Source organism: Suricata suricatta, chromosome 13 (genome assembly GCF_006229205.1).
Source record: "Suricata suricatta isolate VVHF042 chromosome 13, meerkat_22Aug2017_6uvM2_HiC, whole genome shotgun sequence".
Classification (NCBI taxonomy): Eukaryota; Metazoa; Chordata; class Mammalia; order Carnivora; family Herpestidae; genus Suricata; species Suricata suricatta.
The window spans coordinates 26,940,538-26,952,165 of record NC_043712.1 but is presented as its reverse complement, the minus strand read 5'-3'; the positions used below and the strand labels follow the sequence as shown (position 1 = coordinate 26,952,165).

General features: G+C 34.1%; 2 pseudogenes; both read left to right on the top strand.

Moving 5' to 3' along the window:
• Positions 1–11,628, top strand: part of LOC115275881 — a 20,072-nt pseudogene that overhangs the window by 237 nt on the left and 8,207 nt on the right.
• On the top strand, positions 390–852 carry LOC115276556 (annotated as a pseudogene).

Sequence of the window (11,628 nt, the reverse complement as noted above, 5' to 3'; positions counted from 1 at the left end):
TCAGTCCTTTTTATGTACATGAAGCCTAAGTCAAAGGACATGAAGTTTGATGAGATGGTTGGGTTAACTTATGGAGCAGCAACCCCAATGTTGAACCCGAGCATCTACAGCCTGAGGAATTAGAAGGTGAAAGAGGCTGTGAAAAAAGTCTTGAGTAGACACTTATACTCATGGCAGATATGAGAGTGCTTATAATATGTAGTATCTACATTTGGGGAAAAGATATATTTTTGGTAGCCACAGATGAAGTTGGAGAACTCAGTATGATGAGAGCCTTGTGTTTGCTAAGACAAATGTGGAATTCTCATGTATACAATAGAAAATGTCCATGAGCCCCTCTCTTCCTTGGCGCTGCCTGTAGAGGTGGCAGGCATCTGTTACTCGGTATCATGGCTGCCCTCAGACCTCTAGTGAAGCCCAAGATCATTAAAAAGAGGACCAAGAAGTTCATCCGGCACCAGTCAGACCTATATGTCAAAATTAAGTGCAAATGGTGGAAACCCAGAGGTATTAACAATAGGGTGCACAGAAGATTCAAGGGCCAGATCTTGATGCCCAACATTGGTTATGGGAGCAACAAGAAAACAAAGCACATGCTGCCCAGTGGCTTCCGGAAGTTCCTAGTCCACAATGTCAAGGAGCTTGAAGTGCTGCTGATGTGTAACAAATCTTACTGTGCAGAGATTGCTCACGATGTCTCCTCCAAGAACCATAAAACCATCGTGGAGAGAGCAGCCCAACTGGCCATCAGAGTCACGAATCCCAATGCCAGGCTGTGCAGCGAAGAAAATGAATAGACAGTTTATGTGCACATCATATTTGTGTTAGTAAAACCATAAAACTACCAAAAAAAAAAAAAGAAAGAAAAAAGAAAATGTCCAGGAAAACCTTTTCATATAATATCTTTTAGCAGTCCTTCTGGTTATATGGAACCATGGCTCTTGGTCCCATGGAGGTCATGATGGATGCTGCTCATGATGAATATCTCTCTGTCTCTATGTATCTGTCTATCTCTCTATCGCCTTCTCTCTCCACCCCTCTTTTCTCCTTCTTCCTTCTTTTATCTTTCTCTTCCTTTGATCTCTTCTTTATCTTCTTTTTTAGTCTCCTCAAGATATATATGTATATATTGTTTTGGTCTGTCTAGCAACCCTTCATCTAGTAAAAGATTTTTCTTATTTTTAAGAGAAGGGTTTTTTTTTTTTTTAATTTTAAGGAATCAATTCTCTCCCACTTCCAGTCCATAGTTGGCTGAGACTGTCCACATTCTCTGAATCAAATGATATGAATAAAACACAGATTGAACCAGGGAAAAAATGAACATCCACTACTCACAGTATTCATTCAGGGTAGTATGTGAGTAAGCCTTGTTAATCATACTTAATTCTCAGAATGGTGCCAGGGTGCCTAAGTGTCAAAGAAATCTCACTGTTTGTTTGTTTTTTTAAGGTTTCTAACAGGTAGAACATGCGTCTGATACTTTCCTGGCCATTTACGTAAATACGTGGGGAGAGTCAGACTTTAAAAAAATAGCCAAAGAGGAGAGTAGAGATAAGGGAAGGATTTAGGGTGGCTTCATGTCATTACTAACTCCTGGTTCATTACTAACTCCTGGTTCAAGGTGGGTCTAAAAACATTCAGGCTTGGGCTTTCAGTTATGTGAGCCAATAAACTTCCTTTAAAATAAATGGAATTAATTTCCACTGCTTATAACCATATAAATCCTTATTAATGCATTCTCTTTATCTCACATCATTCTCTCCCTCTCCCTCACCAGATCCTACCTGTAACTTTTCCTCTGCATATCTCTTTCTCTTAATTCTTTCTAATACTATTTGTGTCTCTCCCTCCTCCTGTCATTTTGTGATTCTCTATTTTCATCTCTTTCCCACTCTTGCACTTTCGTCCTCCGTCTCAGAAACCTGTCATTTTTAAGAATCACTGGTGGTCCCAAATTCTCCAGCATTCAGGATTCACCTCTTCCTTTAGTGCCAAATCACAATAGGATAACTTTTATTTTCCAACCATGCAGACAATGTATCCCCACTTGCAAATATTGCTAAGAACTTCTTATATTTGCCTAGTTCTTAGTCAATTTTTCCCAGACTACTCTATTGCACTTCTCCATCATTTTTCTGAGTGTCTTATAATTATTTTCCATTGTACTTAAGCTCTCCACAGTCCATTTCACACCTGGAAGAGTATATACATAACACACACACTTAAGAGGTTGTCATATTACACACACTGCTTAGCTTCAGAGTACAATAAAGTGATGCAGAAAAAAATATTAATGTTGAATATCATTGCTCCTAGTATCTCTTAGACATATGTCCTCACAAGGCCTCTTAAAGCGATTTTCTGTTTAGCTCCGGGCAAGTCATCCTCTACTGAGTCCTATTTATTCCCTTCCTCTACAGGCATGAGGCTCAACCCTATAAAAATATATGGATAGACAACTAAAAGCAGTCCTCATTGTGGTCCTTCTCAAAAGAATGAGTCAATCAACAAAACAGATGGCAAATTCTACTCTTATAACCATAGAAAAGAAGTTCAGGCCATTTTAAAACTTATGTGCCCTCACTATCACACCAATGATTTTGAGATACTGAAGCCCAGCACTTTGTCAAGTGTGTAAGTCATTTCCTTCAAGAATAACAAACATGTAATAATAAAAAGATACTTACATCATCTTTACCCATCCAATGAAATGAAAATTTCATCATGGAAAAGAAACTACTTCAGAGGATTGCCTCAAACACAGTGACATGATGCTCATGTGCCTCCACAAAATGGTCACTACCTACAATTCCAGTATTATCTCCAATGAGCAAGCTCATCCATTCTCATTGTTTCAATGAATCACCAATAAAATGATGAATCCGAATCTATAGGACTTGGATCCTACATTTCTCTCTGGGCTGTCTTACAGCATTACCAGCTAAATGTAATTAGTAAAACATGTTTCTATCATTCATCATGTCATCTTCTACCATGGTGTCTTCCTGCCATTTTCCCAGTACAAAATGTTTCTTCTCCACGAGTTCTCTCTTGCACTTTTGATAATTTCCAAAATTTTAAAAATGAAAGCATGGTATCAGTGAGATGGCAAATTAGAAGGTCTCTAGCTCTAGTCCCCACACAGCAACACTGATTTGGTAACCATCCACAGAGCAAAGTGTCTTTGTACAAGTCTCAGAATCCAGTTACAAAAATGCAACATATCAATGGAAACTCAGATTGAGAAAAGCTGTTTGAGAAAGCAGGCCAACATGCTGGTAGCAACACCATCAACTGTGGACCTGGCAGACCAAGTGGGGACTCAGCTCCAGCACTGCGTGTTCTTCGTCCTGCCACCAGTCCTGCTCTTAAGCAGACCTGGCAGGAACCACACCCGAATAGCTCCCACTAATAGCCCCCAGCCAAACCGCAGTTCTGACTGAGGACCTGAAAGCCTCCCCTTATCTGAGCACCAGTCCCATCCATCCAGGGCCCCAGCATGAGCCACACACACAAACCCCTAGTAACTAGTCCACCAACCATAAACCCAACTGCAGACACAGAAGCAGCCCTGTGACCCAGATCCAACCCCATCTGCCAGAGAACCTGGAAGTCGTCCTGTCTGTCTGGAGATCCAGCAGAAGGTCATTCCTTGACAAAATCAGTCTGTAAAGCTGGAAGAGGTTAATGCTCTTTTGAATGCACAGACATCAACACAAAGCTACAAGAATAATGAAAAAAAAAAAACCAGACAAAAATGATACAACTAAAAAAGAAAAACTGAAGAGGGAAGGAGAAAACTTTTGGAGGTGATGAAGAAGTCTAGGGCATTGATAGAGATGATGGTTTTAAAGGTGTGCAGTTATCTCTGAACATACCAAGTTGTACAAATTAAATATTTAGAGTTTTTGATCTATCAATCATACTTTAATAAAAGCAGTAAAAAAAATCTTAAAATTACCTGCAAAGTTTCCTAAGATCTAGATCCTATATAACTCTGCAGCCTCATCTTTCACCAATGTTTACCTCTTCCCGCTGTTCCGCACTCTGTGTTCCAGCTGAACTTTTTTCTTAATATATATTTTTGAGAGAAGAGAGCATGAGTGAGGGAGGGTCAGAGAGAGAGAAGGGCAGAGGTTCTGAACAGGGCTCTGTGCTGACAGCAGCAAGCTGGATGTGGGGCTCAAACTCATGAACTGTGAGATCATGACCTGAGCTAAAGTCAAACACTACTGACTGAGCCAACCAGGAGACCCCCTACTCCTCAGCTGAATTTCTTTTAATTCTTAGAACTATCATCGCTCCTCCTCTGTCTCTCTTCCCCTCTATTGATGAATCTCTTTTTATCCCAAAATCTAAGTGCTTAGACTCTGGTCAATGTACTCTCTCATAATCCATGTTTGTTTGTTTGTTTATTTTGTTTTTGCAGATAAAGAAAATAATGATTCATATAACTCTACTGCTGGAAAGAGTCACATCTTGATTGGAGTCCAAGCTGGAAATCAGTTTCCAATTTCATACTGATATATTACTTTCTGTGTTACACTGTTTGATACCCATGGTAACAGAAAAAAATTGGATCACATCTATTTACTAAGGTAATAACTGATGAGATATAAGATACACTGTGCTTGCAAAACTTGAAGTTAAAATCATTTTACCACTCGGTCCAGTGGCAAGATAGTCCCAAAGGATTCAAAAAATTTTAATTGTGATATACTGGTAGGAATTTTTGACTTGTGGTTACAAATATATCTGACAAAGATATTTTAAAGGTTATATTCTTTTCAAAGGAATCAACAAATGTCCGATGGTTATAAAAATAAATAAGTAAATGGTGTTAAATACTCAAGTTTTGAAATACTGTATCAATATGAGATAATCAGAGAACTCTTTAAGACATATAAATGAAAATAAGTAAGTATATCATTGAGAAAGTAGCTAGTTTATGTTTCTTTTTTAAAGGAAAGAAGACAACATTTTATGTCACTAGAATGTTCAAAATCTAAATGTATAAAATAAACAGAATAAAATAAAAAGGATGATTTTTCCATCACCAAGAGATTTTTCTTTATTAAACCAATCTGCACAATATTTCCTGAAATAGATTTTTCTTAAAATATTAAAGATATTTATCTTTAAATTCACAGAAAACTTGTCAAGTTAAATGTGTGATGCAAGACAGACTCTAATGGAGGCAAGGGGGCCAAACAAATTTTTTTAAGTGTCATTATAAACATCCTTAAGCTTCTAAAGAAAAAAAAAGTTATCCTATTCAAAAGAGAAAAAGTTTTAATAGATTGTTTACAATTCCAACAGGGGAGTAATGACAAATAAATTTTAATGGTCCCTTTGAAACTTAGTTTCCTATACTGAACAGTTAACAGTGCTTCAGTTATTCCTGGGGGACAAGAAGAAAGGGAGAGGAAGAAATTTCAAGTATCAGAAAATTAAACAAACTTAAAGTCTAAGTAATGAGGAAAAAGTCATAAATAAGCTTCTATCACATGATATGCTTTCTGTTAAAGTCTTCCATCAGTTTTTAGTTTTTTCTGCAGGAACCACTGGTATCTATGACATCCCACATTGTATAGACCATAGCAAAAGGACCTTCATTATTCCTACAATATTTTTCTGCAGTCTCACATTCAGTGCCCATAAGGTCATGATGATATTTTTGATAAAGCCATTCCTCTACATTCACATGATAATCACCTATATATCTTGTGATGTCATTATTCTTAAAACAACTAAATTATACAATCACTAACATTTCTCAGGACTTATTTCTGTATGGAACTCATTAAGTTTCAATGTCTGAAGTTCAACCCAAAGAAACTGAACTATAACCTGAATGTAAGGAACTCTTTCTTATGGTACTCATATTGTTACATAGATATGGGATTTTTAAATGATTAAATTTTATGAGACACTATTGATTAGAGACTATCTAAATTAACAGTAATTACATTGACACAGTGACTGAGTTGATTATAGGATATCAGTGTTAATATGTACGCAAAATGTATATTATTGATGTTTTTAAGAAAAAAATTAAGACTGTGGCCAATATAACTAACACTATTGCAATTAGTGAAAAAGCCCTATTGAACATAAATTTTATACACCAAATCTAAAAGATTTAATTTTCAAATAATTTTGAATAGTATAATAAATCAACGATCAATGTTGGGCAGCAATGAAAGAAATTATTGAAGTATACATAAATGACAAACAAATAATATTCATCATATTAATATTTGTTAAAAATGAAATTCTGTTTTTACAGCAAATAGTTATCAAAATCAAGACAAGCATATCAGTTGAGATTAAAATTCAACTCAACAGAAGAGCTCTTCCTGCTTTTTCTCTTGTGTGTATCATACATATGTATCATATCTATACCTTATTTTAGGATTTGGCAGGAACACTAATATTTCACATTTCAAAACATGTATTAAGAGTTATTCATCAAGATTCAATAAATGAGCACTAATACTTATAATGCAAAATATGTTAGCAAAGCTAGTGCCAGTAATAAAACATAGAAGTTGGTCTAAAAAGAAGTTAACGTTTATACAAAAAGCATTTAATATAGTTTCAAATAAAGGAAACACAGTCTGCTTTTAATAATAAGCAATCCTATTATTTTTATATGTGTATTTATTTATTTAAGTTTATTTATTTATTTTGAGAGAGAAAGGGAGACACAGAGAGAATCCTAAGAGGGCTCCTGACTGTGGCACAGAGCCCAACTCAGGGCTTGAACCCATGAACCATGAGATCATGACCTGAGCCAAAACCAAGAGCAGGATGCTTAACCAACTGAGCCACCCAGGTACCCAGCAATCCTATTATATTTTAAGAGTAGTTTCTTATATGCTTCAAAGAGTAGAATAGAAATGGCATCAAGAAAATAGAATTCAGATGATAATAGAATCATATTTTTAAATTTCTGAAGATAAATGACTGTAAACTGTAATGGAGCTAAAGTATCTTTCAGAACTGAAGATAAATAACTAGGCTAAGAGACAAGGGGTAAGAGACTTTTATCATTTAAAGAACCTACTGAATAAACTATTAAAGAATGTGCCCAATAAGAGCACATGTACCTCAATGTTCATAGTGGCACTTTCTACAATAGCCAAATCATGGAAAGAGCCTAAATGTCCATCACCTGATGAATGGTTCAAGATGTGGTATATATATATACAATGGAGTATTAATGGCAATGAGAAAGAATGAAATATGGCCATTTGTAGGAAAGTGGATGGACCTTGAGGGTGTCATGCTAAGCGAAATAAGTCAGACGGAGAAGGACAGATACCATATGTTTGCACTCATAGGTCTAACAGGAGAAACCTAACAGAGAACCATAGGGAGGGGAAGGGGGAAAGAGAGTGGGGGAGAGCGAGGGATACAAATCATGAGAGACTACTAAATACTGAAAACGAACTGAGGACTGTAGGGAGAGGAGGATGGGGAAGGTGGTGATGGTCATAGAGGGGGGCACTTGTGGGGAAAAGCACTGGGTGTTATATGGAAACCAATTTGACAATAAACTATTATAAATTAAAATAAATAAATAAATAATGTTTTATTAAAAAGATAAAAACAAGTTATAAAGACAAAAAAATATGTGCCTAAGGAAGAAGAAGAAACTACAATCTAGATGGAAAGAACGGAATGAAAAAGAAAAGCAATAATCAAAAAAATTAATAAATAATATATCAATAAATTTATAAAATTATTGCCTTTATTTTTTAAAGGCAAAACCATTTTACAAATTTAAAAACAAGGTCATGGAATAAAATTCTAGAATCCAAAATACAGAAGATGATAACAGGTTGGCAATCAGAGGTATATGTTCTAAGATCCAAGCATTTGTTCAGGAAGACTACATTATGTTAGTTAGGTTTAGTAGTTAAGCTAGCATCTCTTAAAAATAAGGGTTAATACCAAAACAATAGAAACAAGATACCATTTTCAAGCCAGTCAAGAAAATAAAGAAAACATTACAATCTAATATAAGGAAGATTGGGGGGGGGAGAAAGCAGTAAATAAATGAGCACAGCAGATAGAAAACACCAAAGAAGAAAAATAAGTTTAAAGATATATATTCAAACACATTAGTATCCATCACAATAGATAACCAGGTAGAAGACAAAGATTCTCAGATTGGATTCTCATTAAGCCAGCTGTATTTTATTTATAAGAAAAACATTTAAAACTTGACGAAAAAAGTTTGAAAGCAATAGAATGAAAAAGTCATGCCAGACAAACACCAACCAAAAGAAAGTTACTGCTTAGAGTATACAAAATAGGCCTTGAAGCAAAAATCATGTTAGCAGGAAGACCAGAAAGAGAAAACACTCTTCCACCTAGTCTTACAAATAGCTTCAAAAAAAAATCTCCAGAATTATAACACAAATTTTGTGATGACACTAAATAAAAGTATATGATTTCAATACACACCTCTCTCAAACTGACAGAAATGTGAAAATACAAGACTTTAATTCTATAGTTATTAAGATTAATTAAAATATATAATTAATATAAGACATATAGCTAATATAGGAATTAGATATTATGTAAGATCTATACAATTCTATACTCAAACACTAGAGAATATTATTTCTTTTTTTCCTTTTATTTGATGTTTCCACTTTATTGCTTTTTTAAATTTTATTTTATCTTTTTTACTTTATAAAGTTTCATATTTTTTTAACATATGCAATTATTTTCCATCATTTACAATACAGTAGTTACAATGACACTCCAAACAGAAAAGCAAAGTAAAAAATCAAAACACCAACTTCTGTTTCATGTAATTAGACTTCTACCTAAGTTAGAAGGTTAAGTAACAACTAGTTAATCTCTAATAAAAAGCAAGTCTTAATGAATATTAAAAAATTAAAATCACTCAGCTACTATTTATAGTTATAATAGAATTAGTTATCAATAACAAAAATAGAACCCCACAAATATTTTAGACTTGGAAACCTTGAAATGTGCTTCTAAATAATTCATTGGCTAGAAAAGAAATCATAATGGAAATTACAAAATATTTAGAACATGACAATAAAATTACCATCCAAACTAGTTACTGTAATTTAACTCTAGAAGGAAATATATAGGCATAAATGAGTAGATATTTCAATTTTCAACATAAACTTGAAAATAAAGATTAAAAATTAATGCACTAATCACTGAATTCAAACAGTAAGATAAAGAACAGAAAAAATACTAAAGACAAGGAAGTATTAAAATGGTTGTTTAAAAAGTTGCTAGGACAAAATAATTTCCCTGAAAATTCTAATAAATTTTTGAACACAGAAAAACTACCCTATTTGTTTCAGAAAATAAAATAAGAAGAGCTCTCAAACTAGTATTTGAGTTTGAAATTTAATGATTTAATCCAGCAATCTATAAAATAGTAATACTTAATATCTAAGTAAGATTCATCCCAGGGATCCAAGGAAGTTTTAACATTAGAAAATATGGTAATGTAATTTACAACATAAATTATGGTAGAAAAGAAAGCATGCCCATTTTAGTAAATCATAAGATATATTTGATAAATTAAACATGCATTATTAATTTTTTTTAAAATCCTAGCAAATTAGAATAGAAGGGAAGTTCTTCAACCCGATAAGTGATACCTATCAAAATATCACAGTAAATATCATAGTTAATGATGAAATATTAAATGTATTACTTTTAATGTCCAAAATGAGACTTTAAAATGCCTTTTGGGGGGGGGACCTCGGTGGCATAGTCAGTGAAACGTCCAACTTGGGATCAGATCATGATCTCAAAGTGAATTGGAGCCCCTCATCTGGCTCTCTGCTGTTAGCACAGAGCCCTCTTCAGATCCTCTGTCTCTCTCTCTCTCTGTCCCTGTCCCACTCATGCTCTCTCTCTCAAAAATAAACGTTAAAAACTTAAAAAAAAATAAAACTAAACTTTAAAAAAATGCCTGTTTTACCCTCTTCTATCAACATTGGGCTAGAATTCAATTTCTAAAAGAATAAGAAATAGAATATATAAGGTTTACAAAGGAAGAAATGATCGGCACCTGGGTGACTCAGTTGGTTGTGTGTCAAACTCTTGACTTCAGCTCAGGTCATGGTCTCAGGGTGGTGGGATGGAGTCCGGAGTAGTGTTCTGTGCTGACTGGAGCTTGCTTGGGATTCTCCCTTTCCCTCTATGTCTATCCCTCCTCTCCTTGCCTTTCACTCATGTGCTCTCTCAAACTACATAAACATTAAAATATATATATATATTATCACTATCCCTCACAATATAATTGTCTAATAGAAAATGAAGAAAATCTATAAACAAATTATTTGAACTAATAATAGAAGAGAAAATATGATTCCTTCAGCAATATTTACAAAGAACTCTTGAATGGACCCGCACAGAGATACACCAACACCTTATTGACATGTAGAGTTTACACAGTTATGAGAGCCTTAAAAAATGTTTCTCCAAACAAACAAGACTAGATTAATAATTCAAAAATTAGCCAATACTAAGTATCTACAAGAATTTCATAAAAGGAGCTCTCATACACTTCTACTTGAATACAAATTTCAAAAATAAGTGAAGATTAAAGTATATCCCAAAATGAAAGAAACCATTAAACCTTTAAAAACTACATATATTCTCTAGCAGTGGTTCTTCACCCCCACTGGACTTACATAGGGACTGGTAACATAAATAGAAAAAACAATTGTCCTTATTTTCACCAATCTCTAATTGAAATTTAGTAGTTCCTGAAGACAGTTTTACATATGAATTTACCAAACTTTCAAGTCAGATACAGTCCTCATGTTATTCGTTATTAGCAAAACCCAGTTATTAGCAAAACCTGCCCCATCCTTTTATTTTTATCTCATAACCAGGTAAAGAGAGTACAAGAAAATATAACCTTTTGTTTTATTTCACTCATAACATGGATATGGGAAATAATCAAATATGAAATAGAATGTACATGTTCTATGAAATAGAATTTTCTAATTATGATAACATTTGAATCAACTCTCCTGTAAAAAACAAACATAAACTCAAACAGAAAAAGTTTTTTACAACTTCCAGAAACCAGGATCTCAAAAGAGATATTTGAACTCCCATGTTCATTTCAGCACTATTTACAAAAGATGAGGGAACCACCTCAGTGTAGATTGACAGATGAATGGTTAAAGAAAATGCGGTACATACGTACAATAGAATATGAATCAGCCTTAAAAATGAAAGAAATCTTGCCACATGTGACAACATGGCTAATTTTGAGGACCTTACACTAAGTAAAATAAACCAGTAATAAAGGACAAATACTCCCTAAAACTATGATGAATCTATAATAATCAAACTGATAGAAGCAGAGATCAGAACGGTGGTTGCTAGGGGTTAGGAGCAGGAGTCAATGGGTGAGTTGTTATTCCACAGGTGTAACAGATATTCAAAATGAGTAAGTTCTAGAATTCTGTGGTACAACATTCTTCCTATAGCTAACAATATAGTGTTGTACACTTAGAAATTTGTTCAGAAGGGTTATATCTCATGTTAAATGATCTTTCTACAATAATGAAGATGTGGTTGATATATGCAATCGAATATTACTCA